General features: G+C 45.4%; 1 protein-coding gene across 1 annotated transcript in view; it reads left to right on the top strand.

Moving 5' to 3' along the window:
- SGMS2 (sphingomyelin synthase 2) overlaps nucleotides 1-19,916 on the top strand; it is a 330,113-nt gene that overhangs the window by 69,277 nt on the left and 240,920 nt on the right. Inside the window, exon 2 of the mRNA XM_086962017.1 lies at nucleotides 7,790-7,958. The gene's annotated coding sequence lies outside the window, so the exon portion shown is untranslated. The remainder of the gene's footprint in view (nucleotides 1-7,789; nucleotides 7,959-19,916) is intronic.

Here is a 19,916-nt window from a genome sequence, read left to right as displayed (position 1 = left end):
CTAGATCAACCACAATACCACACAAAATGGCCACCCGGAAATCCCAAGATGGGGGGGAAGGGGGGGGGGGGGGAGGGGGGAGGAAAACGGAGGTATTGTGCTCACGGAGAATACAGGCCCCAACTTGCGGCAACTGTACCCTCACCCTCCCCCCTCGACGCCGGAGAATTCACACAAAGTCACCAATCCGTCGAGAAACGGGACTCGGTATAGCAATTACAGCGGGGCCCGACAAGTACAGGCCGGGCCCGCACTGACCAGAGGACAAAGACCGGGACGGAAACCGGACGTCCCCCCCCACAGCAGCCCGCACTAGCGGGCCGCCTCGCCAGGCTCACACCTCACAAGGAGGGAGCAGGCGGCTACGATAAGGGGGGGGAGAGGGTAGGCCCAAGGCCTCGCTCACCTCACACGACGAGTTTGTCCAAAAGAGTGTCCCGCAAGTTCACGACGGCGTCCGGGCGGCAAAGAGGCTCAGGAGAAGGGCACCGAGGCATAAGTACCCATGAAGCCCCTCCCCGCCGCCCGGACGAGATTCTCGGCAAGCCGCCTCCTCCAACCGGTGAGGCGGATGTGCCGGACATGCAGCTGGGGGCGGGACCGCCCTCCTTGACTAGGAGCCCGCCCTCTTGATGGCCACTGCGTGGCCTCGGGCAGGCGCATTACCACATCAGGGTATTTTTCCTGTATTTAGCCCGCGCCCATAAATACATTTTTTTGCCATATTCAAGACAATATCCAACAAAGAAAGGCACCAACAGGGCTCTTGTCTCTATTGAGGCAATCCAATTTATTTTTTACACTTAGACAGATAGTCAGCACCACGTTTATAGAATTGACTTTCTGTGTCTTGTGCTTATGTTTGTTGAAGTTTAATTAAGAAGGTTTCAGGCTAACTTGTGAAAACACTTGGCAGGCTCTACTGCACTTAGTAATGCATTTTTCACCATGTGGCTGCTTGTGACTCTTGCAGAGCGAGGCTCATACCTTGTGATCTGCTTGAGCCTCTTTGCTAAGTAAACAGCTGGCAGGTACAGAGCCTACTGCTTCTTGGGTCAGTATAGCTCTTCGGAAGAGAACAAAATGCCAGTCCGTCACAAAAACACCACGGCAGCACAGTCCTTAATGTGCTCTGGCAAGCTAAAGTCCAATTAAGGAAAACCTGTTTACTGTTCATTGCCAGAGAAACAGAGCACATTTCTTTTTTTTTTTTATTTCTGTAATTTTTATTAAAAATAAAAGCATATTTACATGGTACACCAAAGCAAGGGAGTTGCCAGAAAATCAAAATATCCCCCACACTCTGATCTATGCCTCGAATGGTAAACAGCGTTTACAACAAATCTTTTACCCCGCAGGGAATCACAACGCTGTTGTTACAACGACCATTACTGCTCAAGTCGGAACAACGACTTGCGGAGGGTGGGGATGCGGGGGGGGGGGAGGGGGAGGTGTTGGATTTAAAATCCAACACCTTCCCTAGTGTCCACACAGACTGGAGTTGGAATAGTAAATTATACTATTCCAAATTCTAGCGCACCCCTTCGTATGTCGTTGTTCCAACTTGCGGAGGGGAACCACAACGCGGAATCACAACGCGGTCGTTGTAACAACTGAGTTGTTATTCCCTGCGGGGTAAAAGAATGCAGGATTTAAAAGTATATTCCGTCTGCTGAGCAAAGTGAGTAAACTCTACCCACACTAGATGTGGTGCCTTAATCCATCCTTTATGTCCATCTATTTCTCCATCCTTTAAGCCTGTCTGTCATGGATCCATCCATCTATCCATCTTTTCATGTTTCCACCCATACATCCATCCTTTCAACATTCCCTCCATCTAGCCTCTTATCATAACAGCCTTGCATCAAACCGTCTAATCACAGTTCCCACCATTCCTCCATACTTTTACACTTTCATCCATCCATTCTTTTTCATCCATCCACCAATTCTCCCTCCTTTTATCAATCCACCATTTCATCCTTTCACCCTTCCATCCACCCGTCTATTCATCCAGCCACTCATTCATCCAGCCTTTCTTTCACCCACCCATGTAAATCTTGTTTTCCCTTTCCATCCATCTGTCCTTTTACTCTTATCCTTCCTTATTTTTATATGTCCTTCCTTTTGCTCTTCCTTCCAATCCTCTCTCCCACTCTCTCTTTCATTCCCTCTCTTTTCCTCCTAATTTCGTTGCTGTGGTTAACTCCACATAATTTTGTTGTTTATCATTTTCCTTTAGTTTTGATTTTTTAATAGCTTTTGTCTGCAGAGCTGCAGACAGGACAGGGTCATAAATAACTATAATTTTAAACACCACCCGCTTAAGCTATGAATTGGTGGGGGCGGGTGTCACAACGCCACTGTACCAGAGAATCTGTTCATAGCTACAGAGAAAGGTACATGTGGAATTCATGGCACACCCACAAATTGTGATTTTGCGGTCTTCAGTAATTAGTATAAGCTGTTTAATGGTAAGAGCACACTCCCTTAGGTAGACCGGCCCTTGAGCATGACTGCCACCAGAGTTCGCACCTTTCGGAATATCGGCTTCCCTATACGTGATGCAGCAAGGTGCCAAGATGGCACAGGTGGATAAGGAAACCCATAGGATCACTGGGGTTTTGTATCAAAGTTGGATGAGACATGCCACAGCAAGAAGTAACGAAGCCTGCTTAGGAGACTTCGATGGGTTTCGGTGATGGCAGCAAGTGAGGCTTATCCTTTATTGGGGTCAGATAGATATAGTGTTGTACGGCCAATCTGAAGTTATGCTGTGAAAGGAAAGATTTCACTTTGCGAAGCAGCAGTAGTTGTGTGTTTTGAAGGTAAGGTTGCTATTGTCATGGAAATCTAGGGGCTTTGTGCAAATCAGCCACTGGGTCATTGGGGTAAGTGTTCTTTGTTGATTTCATCCAGCAATGCCTGGATCCAGTGTTATTTGCTCATATTAGCTATGTGGAGAAACATGGCCTTAGTTGGAGTCAACGTGGATAGGCTCAGGCTGTGAACGTGTAAATATTGAAAGCTGCTGGTAAGAGGAGAGAACTTGGAGGAGGCTCCCGGTCCCAGAGTAGGGCTGTTATGTAATGGACCTCATCTAGACCAGCTGGGCTCTGAACCTTAGTTATGATTGAGAATGGGAGGAAGATCCTTTTCTGTCCTAGGGCCCACTCTCTGGAATACACTCCCCCTCACATTCGCAAAGAAGACAATTATGCCATATTTAGGAAGAACCTGGCTTTTCCAGAAATAACCCTACTGACCCAGCTCATCCCATACTCCTGTTCAGCGACATGCCATCAGCGCCGGGAAACCCCTTTTGGGTAGCTGTGCCCCATATAAGTGTAAAAAATAAATAAATAAATAAATGATCTGAACTGCTGAAGGATAGTACCTTCAGAACACATTTGGTGTGGTAGGAGATGAGCAATGTTTGGTGGTCTACAGTGTTGAATGGTGTGGAGAAGAAAATTAGGAAGACTGCGTAGGGGTCACCATTTCTGTAATGCGCAGGACGTCAACCTCCACTTGAATGATTGCGGTCTCCATGCTTCATCATGGTCTGATACCAAATTGAAAGGTCTATGAAAGGGCGTTGTACCTGCTTTGGTTATGTAGCTAGTTGGTGATAACTTTTCTTAATTCATTTTCTTAGGAATAGATGGTGGATACATTGCCAAGATCGTAGGGATCCAGATTGGGTTCTTATTTTTTACTAGTGGGGGGCCTCTCAGATATTGAGGGCACCTGGGAAGATATCATGTAAAATGGTGTGTTGGTGAGGTTGGGCAGTGTCAACATTACTGAGATGGCAACTGTAGCTGGGAAACCATTTTCTACTGTAAGGGTTGAGTTTGTAGGCTACCCATTTTGTTTTATGGAACGTTCACACGCTGCATCTCTTGCTGTACAGCAACAAAAATAATAAGCAAAGTGAAGCACTGACAAAACCAATAGATATTTGCAGTAAACGACCAATCTATAGGCTTTACCATTGCTTATTTCCATCGCATTAGCTAATGTCAAATGGCTACAAGGGCTCCACAAACGCTTGCCTATGAGCATCCATCTTCAAATGGTTTGCATAAAAAAAGCCATTCCAAGCTGACTGCTCATGTATTTGCCTGCATGTGCCTGTGTCGTGATGTGTGTGAACGCATGCATGTGGGCATTCCAACATGGCCATTTTTGAAAGGTACATAAATGTAAATAATGAAAGTGTGCAGGGGCGCCAAAAATATAGCAAGAGACAAGGCAGGACTTTGTGGCTGTCAGGCCCTGTAAGAAAAACATTCTAAACAGGCTGGAGAAGCAGGTAGCACCAGGATCAGTAGCCCAGCATAGGACAGGGAGAGTGTGAGAGTAAAAAATGGAGAGTGTGCGGGGTGCTGGATTAAAAAAAGAGGAATGAGGGCTCAACAGAGGGAGGTGGGAGTTAAAAATGAGATTAATACAAAAAGAGAAGGGAGTTAGAGGGAGGAAGAAGGCTCAGGCTCACCCTCCAAGTACTGCATTCAACATAAGGTCTCTGTTACCAGATACCTGAGAGCCTAGCCGGTCACTATAATTCCATTCACAACGCTCAATGGGGTTGGTCTGGAAGGTATAGTAGATGGAAAAAGAGAAAATTTCTCTTTTTCTTGGTGTCCCCTCACTCACCAGGGTTGCCCCATGGTGACATGCTTCATCATTGGGGCCATCCCAGTCCTCTACGGGCTAGGGCGTGCTGCGACTTGCGAATTACGTAGGAGCACCTATAATTGACTATGTGTGGTGCGGGTGTGATAGTGGAGTGGACTAAGTGATATGTTTAAAAATACCTGCCCAGTAAGCTTTCAATAAACTTTATTCCTGCTTCTAGGTGGTAACATTAAAAATGGGGTGGAAAAATAGGGTGCCTAAACGTAATGTGTTAAGGTGTACCTATCAACTCCTGTCAACATGTTTCGTGCATACCCCAAGCACTTCTTCGGGACTACACAGGGACCAGCCCTGTGTATGCCACTCCTTAGCTCTGCATTCGGACCGGAGAGACGCTAGTAGGTGTTTAGATGAGGGAGGTATCCTGTGAGCAAATTGCTGGGATACTGAACCCCTCCGAGTCCATGGGGCACAGTTAGGTCCCACTACATGAACCTCGTGATTCAAATGAATACGTAGGTACTCATGCATGCACTAATTATCGTTTGCAGCATTATTTACTTAAAGTAACTTACAGCAGAGCTAAGGAGTGGCGTACACAGGGCTGGTCCCTGTGTAGTCCCGAAGAAGTGCTTGGGGTATGCACGAAACATGTTGACAGGAGTTGATAGGTACATCTTAACACATTACTTTTAGGGACCCTATTTTTCCACCCCATTTTTAATGTTACCACCTAAAAGCAGGAATAAAGTTTATTGAAAGCTTACTGGGCAGGTATTTTTAAACATATCACTTAGTCCACTCCACTATCACACCCGCACCACACATAGTCAATTATAAGTGCTCCTACGTAATTCGCAAGTCGCAGCACGCCCCAGCCGTAGAGGACTGGGATGGCCCCAATGATGAAGCATGTCACCATGGGGCAACCCTGGTGAGTGAGGGGACACCAAGAAAAAGAGCAATTTTCTCTTTTTCCATCTACTATACCTTCCAGACCAACCCCATTGAGCGTTGTGAATGGAATTATAGTGACCGGCTAGGCTCTCAGGTATCTGGTAACAGAGACCTTATGTTGGAAGTTAAAAATGAGAAGCAGGAGGCAGAGATGAAGGAGGAACAAGGGGATAAATGAACTCCCATCTAGTGTTGACAGGAAAAAAAGAGTTTTCTCAAGTCAGCAGTCAAAGGTTCAAACTCTTCCAATCTAAACATTCTGAGACCGACATGCTCCTGGGTGGGACAAACACAAGAATAAAGAAGAATGACATTGGGCCAAGAGCAGAGGCCTGACCAAGACAACAAAGCCATCCAGTCATTTGCAAGGGGCTACCCCAAAGCCCAGTCTAAGTATACGTAATGCTTTTGAAACAAGTTTCCAGCAGCGAAATACCAAAGGGGAGAGAAGCAACAGGGATTCTCAAACCTCAATCAAACCTCCTTGTAACTTACTGCGATCCAAAGTGTCTGTAGCTCACATCTCAGGTGACTGGTTGGCAAGAAACCCACGTGAAATAAAAATGCTGAGGCCAGAAAGAGAAAAATAACTAAGAACATTTCGATGTCAATAGGGTAACACTTGGTCCACGAGGGATGGAAAAGAAACTTCGTAAATCTGCTGATTGAGCAAATCAGCGTGACTTACAATCTTTAGTTGTTGCGCAGTGAGGTTCATATACCGGAGATGTCCTCTCGTACCCACACATCCCACCATGACTGTCTTTCACTCTGTGCATGCTGTGTTAATTATTTAACAGGATGTGGGTGCTTGCATTATCATGAGATGGACTGTGTGGCATCATTGTTTAGAACAAGTGTGGGCTTGTCCACCTTTTGTTGGCAGGCCATTGTGCACATATTGATTAGATCTCTTTTCAGCATGGTGAGCAGATAAACACACTGAGGTCACCCGCGGGGAGTGCAGGGATCTTTTGAGACCAGTTTTAATGGGGGTCCGTCTCACCTCACCAGCCTACACACACCTGTAATTACGAACTCCAGGATGTATGAAGGGCAAAAGGGGTATGTCACCTGAACTGCAGTCAGAAATGTGTCAACAACTTACATAATGCCACTGGGTGAGGATCAACAGTTCCTAGGAACTAGTTCCAGGTCATCTCCATCTGACCTGTCTGCAGTTTGCACTTATTTATAAGCCCCTTGCGCTACCATTGCGTCACTTTTAATATGGGAAAAAGTGATGTACCGTTGATGCAAAGGACTTGTAAATAAGCCCCCAAAAGTTCATGCACAAAAACCATTAAAACAGATTGAAAACTATTAACGATATTTGTGTTGCTTTGGCTGAAGTGGATATTAATGGATTTAGAAAATACTGAAAAAGCTCTTGGAATGCCTTTGTCTGGGAAGTGAGAATGTGCTATACGGGCTGTCTTCTGGAACTTTCCAGAAGGATAGTTTAATTGAACTCAGCAGTGACTTGTCTAAAGTCGACCCCAGTGCACCGTGTAAGCAGCCGCGGCCCGTGCAGGTAAGAGCGGTGGGGCGAGGGAGGATTTCGACAGACGACAAAGAGGGTAAATTAAATAAATATTTAATTTTCCCTTCTCGTTGTCAGTCAAAATCCCCCCCACCGCCCCACCTCTCTTGCCTGCATGGGCAGTTGCTGCGTGTAAGTGACAACATACTTCGTAAAAAATTCTCATACTTAATTTTGTAGAAAATATTAAAAAAGTGCAAGGGTCAAACTTGTCCTGAGAAGTCCAACGCTGGCGCTGCCGATTGTTAAGAATGCTGACTGAATATCAAGAAAGCCTAATCTTCACTCCACCTCATGCATCCACCCCCCTACACTAACCCTGTCTTTTTCTCACTTTTGCGTGTTCTTTATCATCCTTGTTTCTGCTTTTGTCACTCTTTTCCTTTCTCTTCCTTCTTCTTTCCCCTTTTCCTCCTTTTTCCTTCTTTCTCTGGGTAACATTCTGATGATGAACAAATGTGTCCATTTCTCCAAAAATAAGTGCTGGTGTCCACCACCTGCAACCATCGATACAAATTCAGCACTGACTGTTTTGCCTCTTGATGTGGTAGGATAAATTGCTGTATGTGACTTGTTTGTACCTGTTTTCTAGTTGTTGTCTCATACTAATATCTTATTGACATACAATTCTGACTTTTCACCTTTTAGGTCAGGTGCAGCTCAGCAATCGTGGTGCAACGTTCTCCTGGTTGTCCATCCCTTTGTAAGGAAGAGTAAGAGGTGGCTAGCTGCTTGCTTTCTACCAGCCCAGCTCGTGTGATCAGTAGTGCTGCGTGCCATGGTGCCTTCAGGATATTCCATTGAACTGAAATGCCAGGTACTCAAGGGTGTCCAGGCAATAATACATATATGAAACTTACATTGAACTGTGATGTTTTAGTGATGCAATGGTACTTCTGCTTCCTGTTTATTTAGAAATTTCATCAGATACATTTCTGCGTAATTAAGCACTGCCACTTCTATTACTACGGGTAAGGTCAGGCGGTAAGCATATTGAAGGGGAACATTATTTCAGCCGAGGAGGGCTAACTAGCTGATCAAAATGTGGCCTTACACTGAAATGCCTACAGCATTGACCTCAACTCTACTCCATGAAGTTCTTGTTTCTGCTTTGTATTCTTCTACTATTAGTAGATGCAGAATGGGAGAAGAATGCAGAGAAGCTTAAAAGTGTTAAGAATTGGCATCCATGAACTCCTTACTTTTGACAAGGGATAATTTCAGATTTTGTGTCCTGCACAGTGCCTTACAAAGAAGGATGGAGGTGACTTGTTGTATGTCCTGAAAAGATCGTCCTGTACGCGACCTAAAAATGTTCATTAAACAAGTTCCTCAATGCGGAATTCCTTCCATATTTTGGGCGATAGTCCTGCATGGGCCCAATCTCAATTGCTGTATTTGATTCTGGCCCCATCTGGATGTAGAAACTTGGAAAAAGGCTTTGAACATGGAGCTGAAGATTGCCATTATTACGAGCAGTTAGGGCGAGGACATGAATAATAGAACTTGACCAACATGGTTGCAGATGAATTGGGCCGCCCTTTCCAGAAAGTCCAGTCATATGATTGGGAGTTGATTTAGGAAACTTGTGCTAACACATGACTAAAAGTCACCACCACTGCAAAGTCATAATTATGGTTAACAGGTGGCCTACCTGTTAACCATAATATATTAGTTTGCATAGTACGCGCACAAGGAAACACTCGCTCTCTCACTCTTCTTACACTTCCCAGCTTCTTTGAGGCCAAGAATGACCGGAATCGGTTGTGTTGTCAAGGCTTAGACTTTTATTCACATTAACCATATAAATCTACACAACCACTACGGGAGAAAACGAGTAAAGCATTATTTGGATAAATATCACATTTGCAGCAACAGACTTTGCAATCTCCATATGTCAAATGCAGTAAGGAAATTAGACACATCATTGTAATAGATTTCAGCTTAGCCTTGCACATGTACTTAAATTTGTTGGCCGAAGCGGCCGATCCACTCAACTGCGCACCTTGTGCCGGCAGGCCCCAACGCGATACAGCCAACATTGCATTACTTGAATAGAGTGCACTGCATAGCTCTCCGGCCCACCGAAGTACCTGACCACAGGCCTCCTTTCAAATAGTCCACACAGTCCATATGTTGCGGGATAAGGCAGTAGCAGGACCACCGGCAGGTCAGTCCTAACCCTTTGCCTATCCTTGGCAGTAGAGTCCAGGACCACCAGCAGGTCAGTCCCCTCCCTGCCTTTCCAATGTACATTTCCATTGTATAGGTGGTGAGGGGACTGACCTGCAGGTGGTCCTGGACTCTACTGCCGAGGGTAGGCGCAGGTAACAGGACTGACCTGACGGTGGTCTTGCCCTGCCCTATCCCGCAAACGTATGAACTGTGTGGACTATTTGGGAGGATGCCTGTGTTCAGGTACCTTGGTGGGCCGGTGCGCTATGCAGTGCCCTATATTTCAAGTAATGCAATGTTTGCTGTAGCGCGTTGTGGCCTGCTGGCACAATGTGCACAGCTGAGTGGGTCGACCGAGTCGGCCAACAAATATAAGTACATGGGTATCGCAAAGCTGAAATCAATTATAAAGTTATGCCTAATTTTCTTACTGCCTTTGATTTCTGTATGTGGCAAAATCTGTTGCTATAAATATTGATATATATCCAAGTAATACTTAATCCAAGCCCGTAGTGGTTGTTTAGATTTATATGAATAATGTGAATAAAAGTCTACGCCTTGGACAGCTGTGAGGGATTGCAGGATTTGCGCGTGGATAACTCAGTATTGTAGTCTATCTGCTGTACCGTGCAAAAAAGCCACCTGTCGTTTCATTGTGAACATGGATTCTGGCCTCATGGAATCCATTCTCGAGTTGATAATTTATTGTCATTCTCAATTTGCATATTACTATTGAACAGCCTGATAAGCAATTCCTCAATGTCGACATGCTTCAGCGTATCACTGTTATTTACTTGAACAGCCCATTAGTACAATTTATTGCATGTGCCCTTCTTGTCTAAATGGGAATGTAAAAACAAAATTGAAACATTTGCCAGAATAGTTAATAAAACGTTTCATGTAGCAAATTTGCTATTTCATTTATACCATTGTAAAATGTCGATGGAAAAATACGTCATTTAAAAACAAAATGAACATAAATATAAGTGAAATTGACAACAAGGTAAGCCCAAAATGTATGTTTTGTGTAAGAAAAAAAGTAAACCTGGTAAAGTAAACATTTCACAGATTGAGGTGTAATCACAAATGCTACAGATTTCCTTGGTTTTATTGCACTGAAACGATGTCCTTTTGTCCCCTGCTGCACATGAATCTGTGCTCTCCTCACAAAAAGCTCTCAATGCCCACTTGATACACAACACTTAATGCTCCCCTGAGGCACACCACCCAGTGCTCCCCAAAGCTATATAACTCCATGCTTCCTTCGAGCATGCCACCTGTGCTTTTCTGATGCTCCTCAGTCTGAGCTCATCTGCTGCACATCTTCCGGTGCTTTTCAATGCACACCACACTGTGCTTCCTTGATGTACATCACCTTATACTTCTTACTAAATAGGGCTTTGCATGACTGTAGGTTTGTACATACAAATGGTTGTAAATCTGTTGGCCAAGGCAGATTGGTGCCTGTATGTTTGCTAGCCTGTTCGCATATATGGTGTGAATGTCAGCACATCTGTTGGTCTCTGGAAGCCTATGTGTTTATTGGTCTGTCTGCAAACCTACCAGTAGGTCTGTGAATCTGTATTGTTATTGTTATCTACAGCTTGTATAGCACCAACTCACCGTCAGGTCTCTAGGCGCTTTTGACAGAAAAGGAGCTATATTAACATGTACCTATGTCAGACTACATGCAGCATATGTATCTATACATTTGCTTGTTCGCATGAACCGTATATATCTTTATGTTGGTTTGTATCGATATGTTCATGAAGGAGTGCTCTGCATGTGTAGGTGCCTGAAGTTTTGTGCCTCTCTACGCAAGCATAGCAAACCTATTGGGTTTGTCCGTGTTTGTTAAAGCTTTAGTATGCTCTGTGAAGATAGATGCTGAAGATGTGTACGTAATGCGACTATGGTCTAATCGGCTGTAAGGGTGCAGAGTGTCTACAGCTGAAATACCTTTGTTCTGCTGACCAGTAGCAGCCGGCACAGATTGGGAGTGGCGGGGCGGGCCAGGGGAGAGAGGTCGGGCTGATCAGGGGATGTAAAAAAAAAAATGAAGAAAACGTACCTGCTCGCGCTCTCTTCCGCGCCATCTCAGTCTCTCCTCCCCGGGGCTAGAACAGGAAGCAGCCAGGCTCCCTCCCCGAAGTCAATCACAGCGCTGCAATGCAGCGTTGTGAGTGGTCTGAGCACCATGGATCGGTGCTAAGGCTGGGAATGGGGGCTTAGGCATGTTCTCCACTCAGTCTGTAATCCAGCCTGCATGGAGAAAGTACAAAGTGCGCATGACTGGTTTGGGCGGCCCGAGAAGGCCGGCCAAACAGTCATGTGCACTTAGGAGTGGGCAAACCACTCCTCTCCTGATCTGAGAGCAGAGCAGCACCGCATGCCCGAAAAGCTGTGCAGCAGGAACAAATACAATGATAATAATCTTGAGTTATTATCATTGAATTTGTTCTTTCTTTAATTGCTTTGCAGCAGTGGGGTGATGCTCCTCTGCCTTCGCGGAGGAGCCGCCACTGCTGCTTACAAAATATTAAGACAAAATGTTTATCATCAACTTGGAAAATGGTAGGACTAGTTCCGAAAACTCTACCCGTTATAGCTCTTGGGCTGATGGAGAGAATATCTAACGATAAAAAAATGACATTTTGTGAAAGATTTGTCAGTGAATCGTTACACTAAATTCAATCATAAATGTGATCACCTTTCTTGTGGTAGACGTCCACCAGGTAGGTCATACCCTGAAAGCACAACTTTCTTATTAACCTGTTTTAATAATAAATAGGTTACAGGCCGTCTTGGCCGACAAGGCATCATTCAAAGCTTACTTACAGTAAACATGTACTGAAGCAGTAAAAATTGTTGATGGGTAGCAAATCTTCTAGGTGCAACAGAGTAGAAGCTACAACGATATCTTAATGCCCCAGTAGACTTTAACATGAGATACAGGTTCATTAAATTTCTTTTTCAAGAAGTATTCTAACAATATATGGGAAAGTGTGAAACAGGACATTAAAAGTGTATCATTAATTAAAAAATGTTAGTGAATCCTTATCTAAAAAATAGACAGTATCTCTGATAATGGATATAAGAGCGTCCTTCGGATACAGGATAGGTTACACAAGAATATGATTTGCCAATGCATTGCAGACATGCCACTGAAACCATGATTTTGTGCAACATCCTGGCTAAAATGAATGCTGATTCTAATTCTACCACTGTGCTAGTGCTCCTTGACTTCTCAGCCTAGGTAACATCGTCCATATTTATCCTCATTGACTAAGTGTTTCACCTAGTGGACCCTCAACCGGTTCAAACCTTTCTATTTTAGCCTCAACAGGTCATACTTTGCATCTTGTTCAGTATTTGTTGCATGCAGAGTTCAAAGATGCTCTTCCTTCTCGCACATCCTATTCATCAATCACATTTCTCGTTGTAAAACTTCATTGAAAACAAAATCTGAGCTTTCCTTTCAATACTGAGAATATGCAAATCTATTTCTAAAGGTCTATGCCCCTCAGGAATCACGCAACCGTGGTGTCTCCTCCGCTAAGGCGGAGCGTCACCCCACTTTATTTGTTCATGTTGATTTGCGGCCGTGGCTACTCTGCTCTCAGAGAAGGGCAGGGAAGGAGTGTTTTGCCCATTCCAAGTGTGCCTATATGTTTGCCGGCCCTCTCGGGCCGGCTAAACAGTCATGCGCACTTTGTATGTTTGGGTGGAGAACATGCCCAGGCCCCAAGTTCCCGTCTGAGCGCCGAACCACAGTGCTCAGACCAATCGCAACGCTGGTCAGTCGAGCCTGGGTGCTTCCTGGGTGCTTCCTGTTTCATGTTTCGGCCCAAGTCTAACACGGAGGATTGACGGAGATAAAATACGTTTTTTTTACATTCCCCCGCTCCCCCGCCTCGCCATCCCAATCTGTGCCGGCCGCCACTGTCATTCCAGAATATGACAAAAAAGACTGAACACAAACAGGGAAGCCCCTTCTACCAGCCAGGAGTTTCACTAGCCATTTTGAAGTGAGGGGACTGAAGGGTGTCCACAGCTGAAATCCTGCGCTGGCTCTACCAGTTGAAACCCTTGACTTGACTGTCATCCGCCACTGGGCCTCCAGGTCACAGCTATAGTTGTGCTGCCCTGTTTAAGGTGGAGTGGCTTTCACTGGATTTTCCTGCCATGGACAGCCTCCCAAGACATTACTGTTCTGGGCAAGGAAAACAAGCAATGACAATGGCATGCAGGCAGAATATTCTATGGACTTCAGTGCCATTGAGTCTTTGCCTTACTTGTTCAAACGCCCGCTTCGAGAGTTAATTTCAGTAAAAAAAAAAATAATAATGCTAAGCAAAGAACATGATTGCCTCTGTTCATGTAAAGTGCTTTTTGCCCCTTTTTAGGTCTCGGCTGGCGAAAGCAGCGCGCATGCGCTGCTCTCGTCATACGAGAGCTTCTTGTAATCAATACAGATTCCAAAACTCTGAGGCGGAGTTGAAGCCCACCCCTTCTTTTTGATTGGTTTGCGTCATCTTGCATGCAAAACGCTGGCTTCTCATTGTAAAGGAGGCTTCTTAGTCCCTCCTTGTTGCCGCCTTGTCTCCTTTTGGCCACGCCCATCGGGATTTGATCTTTTACCGGCGGCGTGACACTCTCTCCTTCGTTGCTCCCTACGCACTTTTTTTCTCTCTCAGCTCTGGCTATGTGAAAGTAAACACATGACTAACTTTGCGGTACCGCTCTTGTTTTACTTGTTTTAACGGTATGTATGTTCAGATGTCACTGATACAGAATGCACACTTCACTGGGCGTGCCCTGACGCCATTTGGTCATGTTTCCCTGGGGTTGTACCCTGTGGTGAGTCGTAACCCCCCCTTTTATAATATACATGGCATCCAATGTCTGGCAATTGCCAGGGCTGCGGTCTGCCACGAGGGCGGGCTGGTACAGCTCCCTGGTTCCGGGTTCTTTTTCGCTGTGCTCCTACCGGGGGACTCTGGGTTCCGGCGCCAAGCTAGAGGCCATGGCCCGTCCCCCGGGCTTGTTACCAGATCTTCTGCAGTTTCTGTAGCCCGGTTGTTGGTGGCCGCCTTGCATTGGCTGGTATAGCAAGGAGGTCGAGAATTGTAGTCCCGCCTCCTAGAATATGCGCAATGCATGGGTTATCACCGGGAATTCAGCCTATTAGTATCGAACTGCCCACGCACTCACTGGGGTATGTCATCGCTGTCGGCGGCTCCATGGTGCAATGGATAGCGCAGCGGATTAGAGGTTGTAATCATTCAAGGGTACCTGGTCGTGTTCCGGCAGAGTCGCTGGTTTTACGCTGGCAAACTGAGGGCGGAAGAAATACTGGCAGGGGCTTGTCGTTTAAGCGCTGCACTGAGATAAAGGGATGTGCTCCACATTTACGTACATGTGGGAGAGACGGAAGGGCATTCCAAACGTTTAGCAGTATGCAAATTCTTGTGCCTTTTGCGCATAATCGGGCGGAACTGAGTGGGAGGAGGGGACGGGTGTCTGGCCTCCCGGGGGTGGCGTTTTCTGTTACAAAATGTTGCAAAAGTTTTGGTGTCCTGGTTTCGGGTCGGGAACAGTGGTTGGCTGCATCCGTGACAGAGCAGGTTGCGGTGCGAGACAGGACAGAGGGCCTTACGATGGTTTTGGAGAGGGGGGACACTGGCTTCCCCTCCTCTTCCTTGCATAAATTTGTGACATTGATCATTTAGGTTTTCCAGGATGTGTCATCCGGCGACTTGAGATCGGGGTGTGTGGGCGGAAGAGCCCGGGTGTGTTGAGGGTGCACTGGTCACCATCTTTGGTTTTGGGAGTTGTTTAGGCCTTTTCCTCTTGTGCCCAGTTGTGCCACGGAGTGCTTTTCTTACATGCATGGGTCTATACTTTGTCGTTATACTCTGTTAGCAGGATTGCATAACGGCAAAAGGGTGTCTCAGTTTGTGCCGGATACGGGTGGGACCACAGAGGAGGGCAGGCCAAACTATTGGCCTCTGCATGGTTTTGCCACCACTCAGGTGGCCATCTTCCATTGGCTTTCTCGTCTGTTCTCTCTTTGACTGCTTTGGTAGGAGCTCCCTTCCATCGTGGACTGGACCTGTTTGTGCTAATATTTTGCTTATATTTTCACTTTCCGTGAGTGTTGGCAAGTTCGCTCCCCCACCCCCAGGTCTTTCACCTTTGGTCTGTGGCTCCGACCTTGTGTTAGAGCCTGGTCGCATGGGTTGTGTGCTGGGTGTGGGGTTTCGGGCCCGTGTTTTCCAGAGCCCTTTGGCCTGGTGGTGTGTGTGTTGCCGGGGAAGCAGCATGGTCGGGCACGGCCCGCTGGTATGGTCATGGGGGTGCGGCCGTGGACCAAGAGTGGTGTTGGGCGCCTTGAGGGTGCTCCCTCCTCCCTACTATCTTATGGGGTTGCTATCTCCTCACGGCTCTTGGCGGGCATTTGCGGCTCACAGCTAGAATGAAGGCTCGCGCTTTGCCGCTTGACACTCACTTTGTGACGTTTGATCAGTCTCTTTACCCCCGTGAATTTGAAAGTCGGATTTGTGAGAAGTGCTTAGAATTGGCTTCAAAGGCGCTTTATGCACAATATTAGCACAATAGGTTTGAGCCAATGTGTTTGAAGGGGCAGAGGTAGGCACGCTCGGTTTGGACAGAGCCTGGGCTCTACCTTATGAAAAGTTACTGTGTCTTGAGGTAACTTCTTGAACGGACATTTAAAACCAAAATGCTCATTCTACTGATTTTAGAGGAGCAGTTTACACACAGTACCTAATGCTAGGAGTTAGCCTGTTCCAAAGCATTTGCAACGTTCAATGGTAAAGAGAACTGAAGCACACAGTGAAAATGGACAGATTCACCAAACTGTGTGTAAGTCTGGGACACGTCACCGTATGTCTACAGTCTGAGAATCTTTCCACACATGCGTGGCTTCACAAAGAGACTCCGAAGTAAGTGGTTAAATCTGCACAAGTCACACATAGACCCAGTCCCTCATACTTACTCCTATGCAACGTATACATACATGAAAACAGGTTTATTTCAGCAGGTGCAAACTATTTTTCCAGGTTGAGAAATCTTCCACACTGCAGGGCGTATAGAAGGTTGATGGGACCCTGCCCACCCTATTTTTACCTTTAGTCAAACAAGTTTCATAAGCGGGATTAAGGGTCAAGATAGGGTGAAAAACACTGCTAATGTGTGTGGCTACTCACAAAATTACAATTTTGTGTATGTTTTGTCCATTTCCAATGGCCACGCTGTCGCCTCATAGCCTATAGTGGGAACCACTATATTCAAATCTATAATCTGAATTCATGACTATGAAAGTGCATCGACTTGTTGTTATCCATAAAGGCGCATTACCCTCACTCTATGAATACATTTGTAAAACTTTACCTTGGATACCTTATGCTTACCCCGCTATATGCTTCTGTATACCTTGTGAAAATCACTAAAGTATTTTGAAATAAAAAAAAAAGAAAGTGCATCGACTTGGTGATTTCTCCCAATTGTGTGTGGAATAAGAAGTCAAAAAACTCCAAAACTTTCTCTTAGAACTCTGAATACAAACTAAAACTTTTGCTGTTACTGGTGAAACCGCAAAAACTATTGTGACTCAGAGCCTGAGTCACAAAGGGGCCCTACACTGGTGGTGGAGACCCCCAATGAGAATTCTCACAGCATAGATTCCGCCCGGGGCTCGGAGACTCTGCCATGTGGGCAGACGCCCTTTGGAAATCAGGTCCTCAGATCCACAGTGATTTGTGTCAGATAACACATTTTGGTTAAGTGGGGAAGCTGGGATTTGAACTCAGGATACCAGGTCCTACAGACGAAACTGTATCCAATGGGCCCGACTACTTCCCATTTTAAAACCTACTCACTCATTTGGAAGCTGATTGACCCCATAGGGGCATAGAATAGCATAGGATAGGATAGTTATTTCTAGAGCGCTCAAATGCCGTGGCGTCTTGGCGCTAAGTGTATGCGCAGGGAGACTGTGCTGTAGACTCAGAAGTTTAGTTTGACAGGAACAGCGAAGTCTTCAACGATTTCCTGAAGATCATCCGATTGGGTTGGAGCCCCAAGGTGGATGGCATTTGGTTCCAGAGCTTAGATGCACAGTACAATAGACTCTGCCCCCCCCCCACCTCACTCTACGTATTTTGGGGGTGCTAGCAAGGCCCGAGTTTGAGGATCTAAGTGTTCTAGTGGGAGAGTACCTGGAGAACAGCCTCTGGATCTCCACCGACCCACCTCCATAAAGATCCTTGTGTACCGTGCAGAGGACCTTAAATTGAAAATAAAATAGGTCTTGCCTTTGATTAAGTTAAAGCCATTTGCTTTGCTAATGCTATTGTATAGCAAAGAAAATGGCTTTAACTTAATAAAAGGCGAGACCTATTGCATTTTCATTGCTTGTTAATTCAAGGTGTGATGTACTTGCTTGTTTTTGTTAACCCAGAACAACTGTGTTTCTTTGAATGCTTCTTCTCATGTAAAGCGCTCTGAAACCCCCCGGGTCTAGCCAGCGCTATATAAAACCTTTCAAATAAAAATAAATAGATAAATAAAATAGAGCCCCCACCATTGTATTCATTAAAGAGGCAGGGACCCCTAACTCTGGTGGGTGATCCCCCATCAAGGAAGGGGAGGCCAGAGCCTTTGCTAACCTGGCAACCTGGTAGGCCACCCACTTCACATCTTAAATAAGCCTCTTGAGAGTTTCAATGAATCTCTCTTCCTCTCCCCCTATGAACCATATAATAGTATTAGGTTCCATAATGACCACAAAACGTATTACCAGCATTTTAGACCAGCAACAGAAAGTAAAGAACACAACGATTGAGCTCACCACTCGACTGTGAGAAAGATGGCACACTGGAACAGACTACGGAAGACTCAATTGGCCATCCATAAGTGGCATGGTCAAATTCAAAATCATCTGGTCACTTTCAAATGCTTTGTATGCCCTTTGGCGAAGTACCTCAAGGAAGAAATGTCACAACACAACCAGGTCAGTCAACTTCGACCAGCGCGAGCCCAGTGCTTAAATAATCCATGAAGTCCTACAAATACACTTAAGTGGGTGCAAACACATTGTGATGCAAACTTCCAATCTCAGGGGTAGACTTCGCATCTACAAAAGCTTCAGTCTCTGCAGGAACAAACATAGGTTTTCTGTTCCTCAAGGTCACCCCTCCTGCACCAACCATAGATAAACATTCCAACCCATATGTCCTACATTAGTCGAACGTTAAGCTGAATACTCTTGTATAACTTTAGCGATGAATCACTTTTCCGTCACAGACTATGCCGCCCTATGGCTTGACAAATACATTACCACTGTGTATTCTGCATGACACACAAACCAGAACTATCGACTGATACTATTGAGTTTCAAGTGTTTCACCTTGCACGTAGCTATAGAACTCATTCACCATTATGACGTCAGCTAGGAGACATTATCTTGTGGCACAAAAATTAGAAACACTTTCAGTAAGGTTTAGTAACAGTTTAAAAATATTTTTGAAGAGAGACATATTTCTTTCACCGTTTTGGAGGCTGGCTCAGCTTTTAAAACATCACGTTATTCCTATTAAAATACCAGGGTATGGTTTCAACTTGAACCTGCAGCGATGCTGGGCTGGACTTCGGGGGGCATATCAACAACTAGCGATATTTATCTCTAAATAAGCTTAGCTGCATTTTTTTATCGCCGCGTATCGCCGGATTTTATCGCAGAGATAACGTGCTATCAGGAGCGTTTATCTCCAATGCGATAAAATATCCGGCGATAGCGGCGAAATGCGTGAATATCGCTGGGAATCCAGAGATATTCAGGCATTAATGCCAATAAGGTTTTAACCTGAATATCCAACTCCCATTGGATATACAGGTTACGAAGTGGTCTGAGCAGGCGTTAGTTTTCAGCGATATTCGCGCTCAGCGCACATTTTTTAATCGCTACGCCGGCGTTGATAATAGGCAATAGCGATGTTAGCGACTGCTTTCAGTCGCTAACAGGTTGGGTACGCCCACTTTGCATGTCATTAGCGATAAATATCGCTGACATGCAAAGCGACCCCAAACCGCTCGCTATCACCTAAAAGCTGTCGCTAACTGATGTTAGCGACAGCTTGCTAATAGGGCGGTGAAATTATCGCTGTTTTCGGCCGAAAACGGACGCAAAAGTGGTGATAATTTAATTTCGCCTGCATTGGTAATATGCCCCTTTGTCGACTAGTGTTGAAATACAGGCGTGGGCGCTAGGGGCTAGAAATCTGGACATCAGATGCTGTAACTGGGTGAAGATGCTGGAGAAAGAGCATTCTACGTGACCGCGCTGATCAAACGGCTGACCATATTTTCGTTAGGGGTAGTAGAAAAAAATATTATTACAATATTTTATCATTGCAAATTGCAATTGCATTGTCCTTCGATGTTAATACGGGTGGTAGGACGCACTGAAAAACATGCACAAAAAACAGTCCACTTAATGACCTAATGACCATTTTTGAGCGATTTAGTCTCATTGTAGTCCGTCTTTACAAAAGTATTGTTTGAGAGTTGAGCTTCT

Source organism: Lissotriton vulgaris, chromosome 3_1 (assembly GCF_964263255.1).
Source record: "Lissotriton vulgaris chromosome 3_1, aLisVul1.2, whole genome shotgun sequence".
In the NCBI taxonomy this organism is placed as follows: Eukaryota; Metazoa; Chordata; class Amphibia; order Caudata; family Salamandridae; genus Lissotriton; species Lissotriton vulgaris.
The sequence above is the reverse complement of the archived record's forward strand: the minus strand, read 5'-3'. Positions and strand labels throughout refer to the sequence as shown.